General features: G+C 47.7%; 1 long non-coding RNA gene across 2 annotated transcripts in view; it reads right to left on the bottom strand.

The window, feature by feature from the left end:
• Positions 1 to 15,599, bottom strand: part of LOC142843577 (uncharacterized) — a 67,739-nt gene extending 52,140 nt beyond the window's left edge. For both annotated transcript variants that reach the window (XR_012909661.1, XR_012909662.1), the window contains exon 1: positions 14,918 to 15,599. This is a non-coding gene — a long non-coding RNA (uncharacterized LOC142843577). The remainder of the gene's footprint in view (positions 1 to 14,917) is intronic.
• Between the last annotated feature and the right edge of the window lie 259 nt (positions 15,600 to 15,858).

Here is a 15,858-nt window from a genome sequence, read left to right as displayed (position 1 = left end):
TGGTGGTGATGCCACCTCCTTCCCAAGCCCAACAAGACTGTGGATTTACTTGGGGACCAGACAGTTCTTAGAGAATAGGGCAACGCACAGTACGCTTGCTCATAGATCCCAGAACAGGGCAGCCGTTGAACTATAGTGTTTCAGCATCCCTGTGGTTTTGACGCTCCACCCCTGGCTCGGTATTTTGCAGCCTCCTGGGGATTTATTGAGACTCACTCTCCTTTTCTAGTTCTTGAAGCTGGTTTTAGGCACAGAAGGTGAATGGAGCCGGAAAGTACAGCTTCCACAATTGACAGTGTACCTCATTTGAATTCGGATCCTCACCAGGGTAGCTCAAGAACCAGTCTTGTTTCCTTGTTTTTGAGGCCGGTCCTACTGTGTAACTCTGGCTGTCTAGAAAACTCATTATATAGACCAGGCTGGCCTCAAACTCACAGGAATCTACCCGCCTCTGTCTCCTGAGTGCTGGGATTAAAAGCGAGGCGTGTGCTACCACGCCTGGCTTCCAGAGTGACTCTTGACTGCTGGGAAAAAGCAAGTATAAAGGAAGGATGAAGGGACACTGGGGAGGAACTGGCTGAAGCTGGTCTCAGGCTCTTAGAGGAAACATGGACTCTGGTTTACACAGCTAAGTCCTTTCGTTGATTTTAGCTGCCTGTGGATTAGAGTGGTTTTCTCAGTGTGGGCGGTGCTTCAGAATTACTTGAGGAGCTGTAAAAATATGGATGCCAGGCTAAGAAGATGGTTCAATGGGTTAGAGTGTGGGCTGCACAAGTGCAAGGGCCCGAGTTCAAATCCCCAGTACCCACTAAAAGTTGGGCATGCCTGCTCATACTTGTAACCCCAGCATTGAAGAATGGAGATAGTGGGTTCTGGGAGCTTGCTGGCCAACTAGCCTAGCCTATGTCTTGAATTTCCAGCTCAGTCAGCGTATTAATTGGGGTTCTCTAGAGGGATGGAACTGGGAAGATGAGTATACATTTAAAGAAATTTATTCAATTGGCTTACACAGTACTGTCTGGGGGGCTGGAGAGATGGCTCAGAGGTTCTGACTTTGATTCCCAGCAACCACATGATGGCTCACAACCATCTGTAATGAGATTCGGTGCCCTCCTCTGGCCTGCAGACATACAGACAGAACACTGTGTACATAATTAATACATAAATAAATAAATCTTTAGCCGGGCGGTGGTGGCTCACACCTTTAATCCCAGCACTCGGGAGGCAGAGGCAGGCGGATCTCTGTGAGTTTGAGGCCAGCCTAGTCTACAAGAGCTAGTTCCAGGACAGGCTCTAAAGCTACACAGAGAAACCCTGTCTCAAAAAAACAAAAAACAAAAAAAACCTGTCTGGGTAATCTAACAATGGCTGCCTCACACCGAAGTGGAGAGAACCTGACAATTTCTCAGTCCCTAAGGCTTGGTGTCTCAGCAGTCCCATTCTGATGCTAAAGCCTGAAGGATTTCTGGAGAGCCTCTTGTTTTCAGCCCCTTTGGAAGCCCCTTAAGTGTGGCTCTGACATCAGTGAAGGAACATGGCCGGGACAGCAGCAGCAACAGCACAGATGAATGTGCCAGCCGGAGCAAAGGCAAGCAGACATTCGAAAGCAAAGTGTCTCTCTTGGACCTTGTTTTCTGGGATGCCACCAGAGGTTCAAGAAAAGGCCTCACAAGTGAGCCCGAGGCTTACCTTTCAACTGCCTCCAGAGCCACTCAAGTTGACAACCAAGATTAGCCGTGACAGTGAGAGACACCTATCGAAAGGAGGTAAAGTGGAGAAGAAAAGAAGACACTATTGTCTTCCTCTGGTTTCTGCACATACACACATAGACACACACCCCTACACTCATGTGCACACACAATACACAACACACTACCCACAGCACACAGTACACACACGTGCACACAGACACATACAACCCTACACTCGTACATACACAATACACAGCACGAGTATACATGCGTGCGTGCACACACACACATTAAAAATACATGTATGCCAGGATGGGGGAGTAGCTCAGAAGTGGAGTGCTTGCCTCACAAGCTCAGGGCCCAGGGCTCTGTCTTTCTCCCTGAGATTAATCTCTCTGGAGAGTAAAATGTCCATCAACTTGTGTGGCAGCCTGGGCAGCGAGATCTCTAAAAGTCTCCCAGGTGATTCATGCGCGTAGCTTACAGTCAGGAGCCCTGGGTGTTCACAAGGTGCTCCAAGCCTTTCTTTCAAAGCCACCTTCAATTTCCAAGTTTGCAAATACAGAGAGTGACAGCAGACACACCTGGCTTTCGACTGAGGGCTGGAATGGCCCACTAACATAAATGTTGAGCAAAAACACTGAGCTGCTTCCAATGAATTACCTACTGCTATCAATTTTAGCGTACCAAACTCTAGCCTCACCCCTTACCAAGTTTTCACTAAATGCTGATATATATATATATATATATATATATATATATATATATATATATATACTAGTTCCTAAGTTGTAAACTTTAGAAAATGACTGAACAAATTTCACTCTATCCAGCTTATCCTGTGAGGTGTTACCCCTTGAACACATGAGGACCTCAGCCCTTCCTCAGCCCTTGCCAGAGCACCATTCCAGGATACTGGTAGGAATGAGTCGTCTTTCTATTTTCCTTGCTAGTGTAGTAACCCATCCACTTGTCTACCAGCCCACTAGCCAAACACGTATACCAGAGACGCCAGCATCTGTGCTCCGCAATGGAGAGGAGGATGCTCTTTCACGCGTGGATTAAACTCACAAAGGAGGGCGTATGGGGAAGGGTCCTCAGTGCAGATCGGGGGAGACGCCTAAGACACCAAACACGAAGAGTTGCAAAGGCCAGAGAAACTCTTCAGACCGGTCCTCAACATTGCTACAGTGAGCATTGTTGACATTGCTGCCTTGCACAATGCCTCAGGGAAGCCAGAGCCTGGCCTCAGGAGAACCAGCTACCTTTGCTAGCTCCCCATCAGCCCTGGGGGGGAGGGGGACAAAACAATAAACAAGAGTTGAGTCTGGCAGGATGGTTCAGTGGATGGGGAAATTTGCCACTAAGCTACAACCTGAGTGCGATCCCTGACGCCAACACCAGTTCTCCCCGACCTCCATATGTGTGCCGGGGCACGCATGCACACGAGCGCACACACACTAAATGAGCACTAAAAAGAAGACAGTTTTCAAAGACCAGGGTTTGTTGACTGAGTACTTGCCCTGAGCTGAGGCACTGTGCCAGGAGCTACTGGTAATAGATGCCTTTCCGGGGATTTCTGTAGAGGGAGGCAAGATTAGTGCCCACAATACAGTTTTAAATGCTTGACAGTATGTTCAGCATGCACTGTCTGTGTACCTCTGTCTACCTCTGACATCAGAGAAGCGGGTGTGGGGTGAAGTCAGTGTGAGCCTCGCCTGAGGCCTCAGGAAAAGGCATGTAATAGGACCTTTTCCATGAACTAGTGGAGACCAGAGAGGAAGTGGATAATAGAGGGGGAAAAAAGCCTTTCCCATTTCCAAAGTCATGTTTGGATGGTTTCATGGAACCCTGGATTTGGACAGCTCTTCCATGGCCTTGAATGCAGTTTTGCAGGTCAGAGTGCAATTCTTTTTGATTGATTGATTGAGGCAGGGTTTTTCTGTGTAATAGACCTAACTGTCCTGGAACTAGCTCTTGTAGACCAGGTTGGCCTTGAACTCACAGAGATCCACCTGCCTCTGTCTCCCAGTGCTGGGATTAAAGACGTGCGCCACCACCACCCAGCCAGAGTGCAGTTTTAAAAGATGAGGGAGGGTGACTTGATCGGGGGAGGGGGAGGGAAATGGGAGGCGGTTGCGGGGAGGAGGCAGAAATCCTTAATAAGTAAATAAATTTAAAAAAAATTAGGAAAATATAAAAAGTAACAGCTAATATGCCAACAGTCACAGAAAAAAAAAAAACCCACTCCATGCAGTCCTGAAGGGAAGATGGGCACAAGGAAGAGTCTTGAAAAGACAGAGGAAGAAAGAAGTTTGGATGGTGTTACTTTCTCTGTGCTGTGATGAGATACTCTAATAGAAGTACCTTGTAGGGAAAGGGTAAAGGGTCCAGTTCATCACAGAAGGAAGGTGAAGGCAACAGGAGCTGAGAGCCTCTGGTCACATGACACCCGCAGTCAGGAAGCAGATGAAAGCCCGCTGCGGCTCAACTCCCTTTCTGCACTTGTACAGTCCAGGACCTGCCGGGGACCAGCCCAGCCACAAACCATGTCTGTACCAGAGTGGAGGTGTGGGAATAACTGAGGCACAATTCACATGACTGTATCAGGAGGGAGTCTCAGGGTTCATTCAAATCCAAACAGCTTTTATATCAAAACGTAAACTCAGGGGGAAGTTCAGTAGCATTCTGTCTCCTAGGTAGCGGGGAGAATGGCTTAGGTCACGTCCCTACCTGTGTCTGTTCTGTCACATAGACTGAAAAACACCTCTTCCCTAGGCGACCTCCTAATTACCATAGAAGGAGCAGAACAACATTAGCATATCCTGACCACTTGCTTAGGATGGCATCAGGTTGTCTCACTATCAAAGGCTAGGCGACCACCTTCTGTGTGGGAGGTGCAAACTGTGCCTTGCAGATCACTCAGAATTCTCACTCTCATACAGTGTAGGAATATGGGCCTGTATATCCGGCCCCTACAAGGATCCCAGCCAGGGAATGGGGCTGCCCACAGCAGGCGATCTTCCCACCTCAGTGAACACAGTCCCCCGTAGGCATGCCCAGAGGCCCACTTCCAGGTGTTTCAAGAGCCTGTCAAGGTCACTACACTAAGGGACACAGAAAGAACTGAAGATGAGAGACTCTAGCTCACTGTCCATGTGTGTGCAATGAGTGATGTATAAACCAGGTAAATGTGCAGCCTTTGCAATTGGTCACCAAGTATTGTCAAGGTTGGAGATGACGGTGCCCGAACGTCTTAGTGTTCATGCAATATATTATAGAGTCAAGGAGTTTTTTTTAAAACTGAATCACGAATAAAAACTTTCACAGGTGTATTACTGAAGGAAGTCTTTCCCCAGGACTGCTTGATTTCTTCCAAAACTACATAGTTTTATAAACTTTCTAATAAAGTGATATTAAAGGGGCCAGGGGGAGGGCTTGGTGGTAGAGCACTTGCTGTTCCCACAGAATACCGGGGTTTAGTTCCCAGCACCCACGTGTAGCTCACAACTGCTGACTCCAGTTGCAGGGCATCCTGGTCTCCAAGAACATAACACAAATGTTATGTACATACACACATGAGAAAAGGAAACTGGAGACAGGAGAGGATGTTACTAGGTGACCCAGATGGACTCTCGTGATTCTGCAGGGCCTGCAAGGGCTTGGGTGTCACATGACTTATGTTCATGAGAAGTGAGTACCTGAACCTTGAGAGAAATGCATCTCTCCAGTCTGGAGAGGTTTGGTGAATACACATACCCAGCCTTTAAAGAGCTAAGGTAGCAAATTCAGGGTTCAAGATTAGCCTGAGCTAATTAGAAGACCCGTTCAACAAACTAAACAAGCTATAACACTGTCTTAGTTAGATTTCTATTGCTGTGAGGAGCCACCATGATCACGGCAACTCTTGTAAAGAAAACATTTGATTGGGGTGGTTTCAGAGGCGCAGTCCATTATGATCATGGTGGGGAGCATGGTGGCATGCAGGCAGACGTGGCGCTGGAGCTGAGACTGCTGCATCTTCAGCAACAGGAAGTAGACTGCCACATTGAGGGAAGCTTGAGAAAAAAAAACCTCAAAGCCCACCCCCACACTGACACACTTCCTCCAAAAAGACCACATCTCCTAATAGTGTCACTCTCTTTGGGGACCATTTTCTTTTAAACCACCACAAACACAAAACCAGAACTCATCCATCAGGTCGGTGTCTAGACAATACTCACAATTTAACTACTCTCTCTCTAAGCTACGTCAAACGTCTTCCGGGTTAGGTGCACAAATGTCCACAAACCTGGCCCACATCCCACCACACACTGGAGGCTCGGAATCCTGGGTGTCAGCAGCCGGGCAAGGCCTGTGATCAGCACCAGACCTGAGTGTGCTTCAGAGCATCTGGAGTCCTGGGGTTGGGAGGCCAGGAAGGGGGTTTGAAATCCATCTGTGCCTGTTCCCGAGGCATGTGACCCACTGGTGACCCCTCCCCATCAGGTCACAACAGAGAGCAGCACACGTGACGGAACAGGTCCCACTCTTGGTGGACTGAGGACCCCCACGCTCTGAAGAGCCAGGGTTTCCAGCTAAGGTTCTGGGCCGTATCCTCTTTAACTCACACCCCAGTGGAAAGTGCATTTTCATACACCAGACTCAGCAAGGAAAGCCGGGGGGGGGGGGGGGGGGGGGGGGGGCGGCTTCCCTCCGGCTGGTTGCTTTGTTTCTTGCTCCTTTATGGAATATTTGGGCCCCTAGGACCTTCTGCAGATGTTCCTCCTGTCTGGCATCTGCGAGCATCCAGGGTGTACCTGGCCTGTGGTTTTCCGTGAACAGTCTAAAGGTGGTACAAAACCCACACTTTATTATGTGTAAGGTAACTACTTTTTCTGGGTATGGGAATTCGTGTCTGTCATCCTGACCTGAGGAAGGCCTGAAGCAGAAAAATTCAAGGCCAATCTGATCTACACAGAGGAGAGAGAAAGAGGAGAGAGAAAGAGAAGAAAAAACATTTTTCTTTAAGATAGAATTTAGAAAGAACCACAGAAAACACACAATAAATCCATTTTCACCAACAATAGTTAATATCTCTTTAGAAGGAATATGGTTACCATGTTTGTGGAAACAATTTCAGCCAGACACAAACAAACTTTGTACTTTAAAAAATAAGTTTATAGTTATTAAAACCATTTTCATTGTTTTTGTTTGTTTGTTTTTCAAGACAAGGTTTCTTTGTGTAGTTCTGGCTGTCCTGGAACTTGTCCTGTAGACCAGGCTGGCTTTGAACTCAGAGAGATCTCTCTACCTCTGCCTCCCAAGTGCTAGGATTAAAGGTGTATGTATACCACGCCTGGCCGAAATATTTCTGTAGGTACAATGAACATCCCAAATTTTCTGGAACAACCCACATTTCAGCGCCATAGTGATTAGGGCCAAGAATATGTGGTCCCCATGTGTGAGGCCACGTCTGTCCGAGGAAGATGGTCCCTTGTGAAGTCCTGAAGCAACAGAAGGAAGGCAGGAAGGGACACAAAAGACATTTGAACTAACTGGCAGCCTAAGGAAGACCACATAATAGTCGGAAAGTTTGAGACCAAAATCCTCAAACTACTTGATGATAGGTTAGGCTGCGTCTCGAGGGGGGGGGGGGAGGTTTCCTTTGTTTGCCAGTCGGCATCAGTTACTTGTTGCTACAACAAAATCCCTGAGGAAAGCAAGTGAAGGGAGGGAGTGTTTCATTTCCCTCACAGTTCAAGGATACAGTCTGTCAGGGTGGGGAAGTCTGGTGGCGGCAGGGTCCTGAGACAGCTGACTACACTGTGTCTGGTGGCAGGGTCCTGAGGCAACTGACTACAGTGTCCGTCACTGAAGCAGTCAGTGAGGAACTCAGGTCATTTTCCCTTTTTTTTCTTCAGCTCAGGTCTCCAGCCCATAGAAGTGGGGTCACATACAGCTGGGGGGGGTTGTCTTTCCACCTTGATGAACCTAGTCTACGCACTCTCTCACAGGGTGCTCAGAGGTCACTCTCCTAGGTGAGTCTAAGTCCTGTCCGGTTGTCAATATTAACCAAAACCGTTTTATTTTTAAAGGGGAGGGGTCACTATATAGCTCAATGTAGGCTTTAACTCAATGACCTCCTGCCTCAACCTTCCAAGTAACTGGGATTCTAAGTGTATACTGCCACACCCAGTGGAGACGCCTCCTTGAGCCGCCGCCTTTCTGTGCCTGTGAGGAGGCTCTACCTCCTCATAAGGATGTGGGTTGGAGGAGGGCAGACTCCAACAACTCACTTGTCGGATAAGGTTTTTTTTCTTCAGGACCCCAAAATGACAGTGTCCTAAACAGAAGGGCCTTGACCAGGTAAACCAGAAGCGGGCTGAGTTTCTGTTTGCCAGAAAGGCCATCCCTTCCCTTATCCACCCACAACAGTCACCTACGTTGGGCAAAGGGGGCGAGTTTCTGAACAGCCTGCTACAGACAGAAGCTCCCAAGCTACAGCCCAGGTCATTCTGGCCTGCAGTTCTGCTCGTGAGGTGACCTGTCCCCTTAAGGCTGACAAGACCTTCCCTGCCACCTGCTGTTCTCTGCCCTCTGAGACAAACTTTTCTTTCTACCCGAGGAGTAGTCCAGGTAGGTGGGGTGGGGTTGCTGCACCTCGCTTGCGCCATGAGCTCATGCGATGACCATGTCCACGGAGAAGAGCGACAGGGTGCAGAAATGACCAAAGTGAAATACTTGCCTATGGGATGTTCCCAACCCAATAAGAATATGGACACACAGCTGATGTACCATTCTACTGTACTAAAGATTCCAAACACAGACAGATACTAACCACAGGGTCACAGGTGACATTATTGAGTCTTACCAAGTCTCCATGAACAAACTCTAATAATAAATGAGCTTGTTCCTTAGTCCGTTGGGGGTTTGAGTCCTTCTGGATTCCTTTCAGCATTTTTGAGAAGACCCTTACATTCCCTGGTTTTGTTTGCTTATTGCTATAGCTCCTCCCCCTTTAGTGATCTGCCAGAGTTAGGGAGAAAGAGCTAGAGTAAGATGACTTCTCGGAGGTGTGGGAAAGTTTACACGAGTGACAAAGGGTGTTGGCACAGCAATTACCCACAGACAAGGGCTGTTCTCACCCTTGATCTCAGAGACAGGCAGCAAAACGGTCAGATGCTGAGTAGATACCAGAGCCCTGGACAGGGGAGTCTTGACAAGAGCCAAGCTGTAGAGGAATTCTGAGCCCCCCTGAAGGACCACCCATTGGGGGAGGACAGAGAGAAACAGTTCCACCCCAGTTAGGACGCGGACCGCACACCAACGCCAGGACTGAGGGCTTATGCACAGGAACACAGGTGACTCCAACAGCCCCCACACCTGAAACCACTCAGCGTGGGTTCGCTGGAGTCCCACCCAACCTGCAGACAGCTCCCCCAGAGTCTCCTCCTCGTCCTCAGCTCTGTAGGGTCCTGTTAGCTCCCTGTGAGTTTCATGGCTGCCCTTCCCTCCAGGCTGGGGTGCACACTGAATGCTGAAGAAACAGCCACTAACAGGAAAAGTCTATCAAGACACGGCCATGATGGTAACCGGGTATGTTCAGTTACATTCCTATATTCCTATATATTGTGAAGCAAAACCCATAAAGTCAACAGAGAAATCTCAAATCAATAACAAAAGTAGCTTAAATTTTAGTCTATACCCTTAGTAGACACTGAAGAGAAAACCTGCAACAGCTCAACATGAACAAGAATGCCCATTGTGTCTTTAGTCTTAATTCTTCATGGCCTTCTGAAACCTCAGAGTCCACCCCCAGAGACAAACCTCCTCTAACGAGGCCACAGCCCCTAATCCTTTCTACACAGCGCACCAACTTGGAACCAGACAATCAAATATGAGCCGGGGGTGGGGGCGTTCTCATTCAAGCTCATGCCTGCAATCCCAGTGGGAAGAGGATCAGAAATTCAAGATCATCCTGGGATTTATGGAACTCTGTCTTTAAAACTAAAAACAAAAACAGAATGTCCATTAAAGAAATACACACATCCTCTTCTTGTAAGAGGCCTGAGGTGACCTAAGAAAAAGGTTCAATACTCTCCTGGTCCCAAAAGCCTACAAAACTATTCAAATCAAGAGGTTTAAATCTCCATGTCCACTCTGAGAACGCAAGTGACATTGCCCAGGCTGTCAATGGTGATGTTTGCATAAAGGGTGGAGCTGGTAGGTGCACCCAGCCTACACAGTGGGCAGGACACAGGGGTTGGTGGCCCAGGCCTGAAAAGACTGCTGGGACTTGCTGCACATGCAGAGAGTAAAGCTGAGCTTAAGGATTCAAGGTACAGATTCTCCAGCCACTCAACACACCCGGGTGAATGAGGCCCCCGAGGTGAGCCTCTGCACTGAGAGCTGGGCTAACCCATGCATGAGCTCCCCACCACACAAGATGATCCTTACCAAGACGAAACAAATTGTTCCAAAGCCAGAGGAGGAAGCTGCAAAGAAGAAAAAGAGCCCAGAAACTGAAGAAACAAACCGTATGGCAAGGAATACATCAAGCATTGTCTTGGGGTTCCCACTGCTGCAATGAAACACCATGAAAGCCACTTGGAGAGGAAGGGGTTCGGTCAGGACAGAAACTCACACAGGACAGGAACCTGGAGGCAGGAGCTGACACAGAGGCCAAGGGGAGTGCTGCTTGCTCAGCCTGCTTTCTTAGAGCAGCCAGGACCATCAGCACAAGGGAAATGCCCTACAGCCTGATCTCATGGAGGCATTTTCTTACTTGAGGTTTCCTCCTATCTAATTTCTTTAATGTGTCAAGTTGACATAAAACCAGCCAGCATAAGCATCCAATAAATGCAAATAAAAGTTAAAAAATAAACCCAAATACACCCAGATAAGATTATCCATGTGTAAGGATCCTTGAACATATTGGCACAGGGAACCACTTCCTAAATATAACCCCAGCAGCACAGACACTGAGAGAAACAATAAATGGGACCTCCTGAAACTGAAAAGCTTCTGTAAAGCAAAGGACATGGTCAACAAGACAAAACGACAGCCTACATGGGAAAAGATCTTCACTAACCCTACATCAGACAGAGGTCTGATCTCCAAAATACACAAAGAACTCAAGAAATTGGATACCAAAAGAACACATAATCCAATAAAAAAAAATGGAGTACAGACCTAAACAGAGAACTCTCAACAGAGGAATCTAAAATGGCTGAAAGACACATAAGAAATGCTCAACATCCTTAGTCATCAGAGAAATGCAAATCAAAACAACTCTGAGATTCCATCTTACACCTGTAAGAATTACCAGGTTCAAAAACACTGAGGACAACTTATGCTGGAGAGGTTGTAGGGAAAAGGGAACACTTCTGCATTGCTGGTGGGAATGCAAGCTGGTACAACCCCTTTGGATGTCAGTGTGGTGATTTCTCAGAAAATTAGGAAAAAACCTTCCTCAAGACCTAGTAATACCACTTTTGGGTATATTCCCAAAGGATGCTCAATCGTGCCACAAGGACATGTGCTCAACTATGTTCATAGCAGCTTTGTCTGTCATAGCCAGAACCTGGAAACAACCTAAATGCCCCTTGACTGAAGAATGGATTAGAAAAATGTGGTACATTTATACAATGAAGTACTACACAGCAGAAAAAAATAATGACAGCTTGAATTTTGCAGGAAAATGGATGGAGCTAAAAAACATTATTTTTTGAGTGAGGTAACCCAGACCCAGAAAGACAATTATCACATGTACTCACTCATAGGTGGTTTTTAAACATAAAGCAAAGAAAGCCAGCCTATAAATCACAATCCCAGAGAATTTAGACAACAATGAGGACACTAAGAGAGACTTACATAGATCTAATCTATATGGGAAGTAGAAAGTAGAAAACGACAAGATCTCCTGAGTAAACTGGGAGCATGGGGACCTTGGGGGAGGATTAAAGGGGGGAGGGGAGAGACACGGAGGGGAGCAGAGAAAAATGTAGAGCTCAATAAATATCAATTAAAAAAACTATCCATGTATAAGGATCAATGCACACCTCAGACGTGTGTCAAATCCCTGGAGCAACCCACAGCAGGGGGCTAGGAATGAAGATGAAGGCTAGAGAGGTGAAGTGCTTAGCATCACCGGTCAGGAAGTCTGAGCCATGTGGTCTCGCACCAGCCCTACCGCAGGGAAGACAGGTTGCTTTACTCTGTGTTGGGGGCTTGGCCTGCATGTGTGCATGTGTACCCCGCCTGTGCCTGGTGGCTGCAGAGCTTAGAAGAGTGCGTTTGGTTACCTGGAATGGAGTTATGTATGGTTGCGAGACACCACCTAGGTACTAGATTCTGAACCCAGGTCCTCTGCAAGAGCAGCCAGTGCTCTTAACAGTGGAGCCATCTCTCCAGCCCCAAAAATGCATTTCAAAGAAACCACGGCTCAGGTTAGAGCCTCGGCCATCTTTAAATACTTTGGAGGTGACACTGATGTGCCTCCAAGCCCCAGAGACAATGGCTCAGACCTATCACAGGCAGATCTTACCCAGCCTTCTAAACTGAGGGTGGTGGTACCCATGCCTTTAATCCCAGCAGTTAGGAGGCAGAAGAGGGTGGATCTCTTAGTTAGAGGCCAGCCTGGTCTACAGAGCAAGTTCCAGGACAGCCAGGGCAACACAGAGAAACCCTGTCTCAAAAAAACCTAACCAAACCAAACCAATAAACAGGCACAAAACAAAAAAACAAACAAACAAACAAAAAAACCCCAAGTCTTCTAGGCAGAATTGGGCAAAGGACAGAGTAAGAAACATGGGGGAGACACTGACTCTTAAATGGCGGCAGATTCTATATTATTATTGTGGGGGAACCCTTTATCTTGTGAGTTACTGGTGTGTGTGTGTGTATGTATGGGTTTTCCTTTGCTTTTGAGACTGGGTCTCACCATAAAGGCCAGACTGGTCTAGAACTCCTCAGGCATCAGAGTGCAGGGATCACAGGCACACAACACCCTGCCCAGTTCTAGTCCCTTTTACTGTCATTATTGCTTTTCATATTTTGTAATATCACGGGTTTCTGTTCTTTTTAAGTTGGTTCAATTTCTAGGGAGGATTAAGAGCTTTGAAAAAACTTAACAGCTGCTTACGATTTTAAGGGCCATACTAAGTAACAGCAGGTGCTAAACTGAGCAAAAATCTACTTTAAATGGCAGCTGAAGAAGAGTCAGTGCTCCAAGGGAGGAAGGAGAGTCAGTGCTCCAAGGGAGAAGAATCAGTGCTCCAAGGGAGAAGAGTCAGTGCTCCAAGGGAGGAAGGAGAGTCAGTGCTCCAAGGGAGGAAGAAGAGTCAGTGCTCCAAAGGAGAAGAGTCAGTGCTCCAAGGGAGGAAGGAGAGTCAGTGCTCCAAGGGAGAAGAATCAGTGTTCCAAGGGAGAAGAGTCAGTGCTCCAAGGGAGGAAGGAAAGTCAGTGCTCCAAGGGAGGAAGAAGAGTCAGTGCTCCAAAGGAGAAGAGTCAGTGCTCCAAGGGAGGAAAGAGAGTCAGTGCTCCAAAGGAGAAGAGTCAGTGCCCCAAGGGAGGAAGGAGAGGAGAGTCAGTGTTCCAAGGGAGGAAGAAGGACATTTCCAAGGTTTCCTTAAGGGTATCTTCTCTTTTAGATCATATGGACATGTGTGGATATGTGAGCATGAATGCAAGTGCCCACAAGGCCAGAAGAGGGTGTCAGCTACCCAGGAGGCAGAATTACAGTAAGCTGTGTGACATCTGATGTGGGTTCTAGGAACCAAACTCAGGTCCCCCGCAAGAGCAGTGCAGGCTCCTAACTGCTGAGCCATTTCTCCAGCTGTCCTTCCCTGCTTTTTAGATTTCCTTGCTTTTTTTCTTTTCTTTTTTTTTTTGGTTTCATCTAATTCATTTTGAATTAAATTTGAATTTTGAATTCATGCCATTTCTTCCTTACCCTCCTACAATGTTGGGATTACAGATGTGAGCCACTTGGAGAGAGCTGGTATACTTCTGTTTGGATGTGTGTTTTTGTTTTGGCAGGGTCTTACTATACATACCCAGGCTGGCCTTGAACTCACAGAGATTTTCCTGCCCCTGCCTCCAGAGCGCTAGGATCGAATGCTTACACCACCATGCCTTGTTTTGTTTTGAGACAGGGTCTCCCTATGTAGCTCTGGCTGACCTGGAACTCACTGTGTAGACATTCAAACTCACAGAGATCCCCCTGCCTCTGTCTGTCCAGGATTAAAAGTGCCTGGCACTCCACTCCATTAAGGATTATTTAATTTCTTAAGACATTCTTATAGCAAGCTTAAAGATGTAGTTCGGTTGGTAGTGCTTGCCTAGCCTGCTTAGAGCCCAGAGTTCCGTCTCCAGGACAGCATAAATCTGGTGTGTTAGTTCACGGTAACCCCAGAACTTCAAAAGTGGAGGCAGGAAGATCAGATAATTATTGGTTACATGGTGTGGTTTAAAGCCAGCCAAAATAAGCTGTAAAAAGAGAAAGGAGAAAAGGTACACATCGAACATTTCCTCATGTAGTGGAAATATGGGAAGCAAGTTGAGCATCCATTTGCTTTCTTGCCTTTAAGAAACATGAGAAAATAGAGTGTTTATCAGACCCGGAAGCAGACGTGACACATAAGTGCAAGAAATTCAGAGAGGAGCCTGGGAGGCAGGCCGAGGCTGAGTGAGAAGGCATAGGACCCACCCCTGAGCATCTCCAGTCTTCAGTTACCTCCATAACCCTGCCACACCCGTCATTGGCCCGGAAACACCCTGTGTGTGTGTGTGGGGGGGGGGGGGCGTGGTCCCCGTCTAACAGGTTTCAACATCTGGAGGATGTGTAGGCACGCCGCCACAACTCTCAACTCTGCCAAGTGTCTGGAAACTGGAGCCGTCTCTGATTTGATGAGAGAAAAAGAAGTAGACCAAAATGGGGTGGGGGTAGGAAGTAAACCGGGGAGGATGTTAAGGTTTTTCTAGGACTTGTCAGAAACTTTGACTTAGCTCTCATCTTTTGTGGAATGAGGTCATGGGGTGAGGAAGACAGGACAAACTTCATTGTCTGAAAATATCCACAGATAACAGTGACCAACCGGGCATGCAGGCATGCTGGCCCAGGTGGCTTCCAGTGGTGCGTCCCTGTGCCTTTATGAACAGGTCATTAGAGTTTGCTCTCACTCTTTGCTCCAAGGGAGCTTTATGCTGCCTAAGTAGAAGCTGTTTGCCAAGGGCTGCCTTACCGGCTTTGCTTTTCCAAAAGATGTAGTAGGAGACTCTGATTCAATGCTCAGCTTCATTCAAAACGTAGGTCCCAGCCAGATTCTTAGCAGTGCTGGAGTATAACGCAGGGTACAGACCCTGGTGGCTCCTTCCGGAGGTTCGTTCTGCTCATCCTCAATCAGAAGACAGGCCTGCCCTCGCCTGAGACATGAGAGAGACATGGAGGACAGGAGGCAGCACTCTTAACCCTGGAACTGACCGCCCGCCAACTTGCCAGGGTGGGGAGCTGGAGAACGTGTACTGCTGTTGTCAGTCATTTCAAACCTATTTGTGTGTGACAGGAAGTCCAGTTTCAGCCATTCTCAGGGTTCCCTCTCTCGGGATTGTATGAGGGTCCTGCAGCCACTGAGGCAGCTCTGCCCATCCCTGCTATGGAACTATGAAAGGTCTCCCTCGTCCAGTGTCCTGAGTCTTCAGTGGGCCCACCGACAGCTGCTCTGTGTCCACTCGCTGTTGCTCAAGTCCACGAGATCGGATTGTTAGGGTAACGCTCCCTGCTGCCATCACCCGACTGCATCCTCAGTGGCTTCAGGAATAAAGCCTGCTCCTTGCTCATGTACAAAAGCGGAGCGGTTCTTGGTTGGTGCCTTTTTTCCCTTGTGATCCCTCCTTTCTGAAGCCTCCAAATGTTCTGTGCGTAGAAAGAGAAGGCGTTTACTTCCTGTTCCCCCTGGCCAGGAAATGTGATAGGTTGCTTCTCCGCCAACCCTATTGGCAAGAACTACTCACGTGGGCCCAGGGTGTAGAGGATTCTGGGAAATGTAGTTCCTGTCTTAGGACACTATAAACTAAAGGGGAACCCCATGGAATGTGGCTTTTTGTTTCAGTTTGCCATCTTTGTCACACCCTCGATGACTCAATTCTAGCTAGCGACCACATTTCCTACCATGGAGACATCCTG

The sequence above is a fragment of the Microtus pennsylvanicus genome, chromosome 2 (assembly GCF_037038515.1).
Source record: "Microtus pennsylvanicus isolate mMicPen1 chromosome 2, mMicPen1.hap1, whole genome shotgun sequence".
NCBI classification, from domain to species: Eukaryota; Metazoa; Chordata; class Mammalia; order Rodentia; family Cricetidae; genus Microtus; species Microtus pennsylvanicus.
This window is presented reverse-complemented; position numbering and strand designations above follow the sequence as displayed.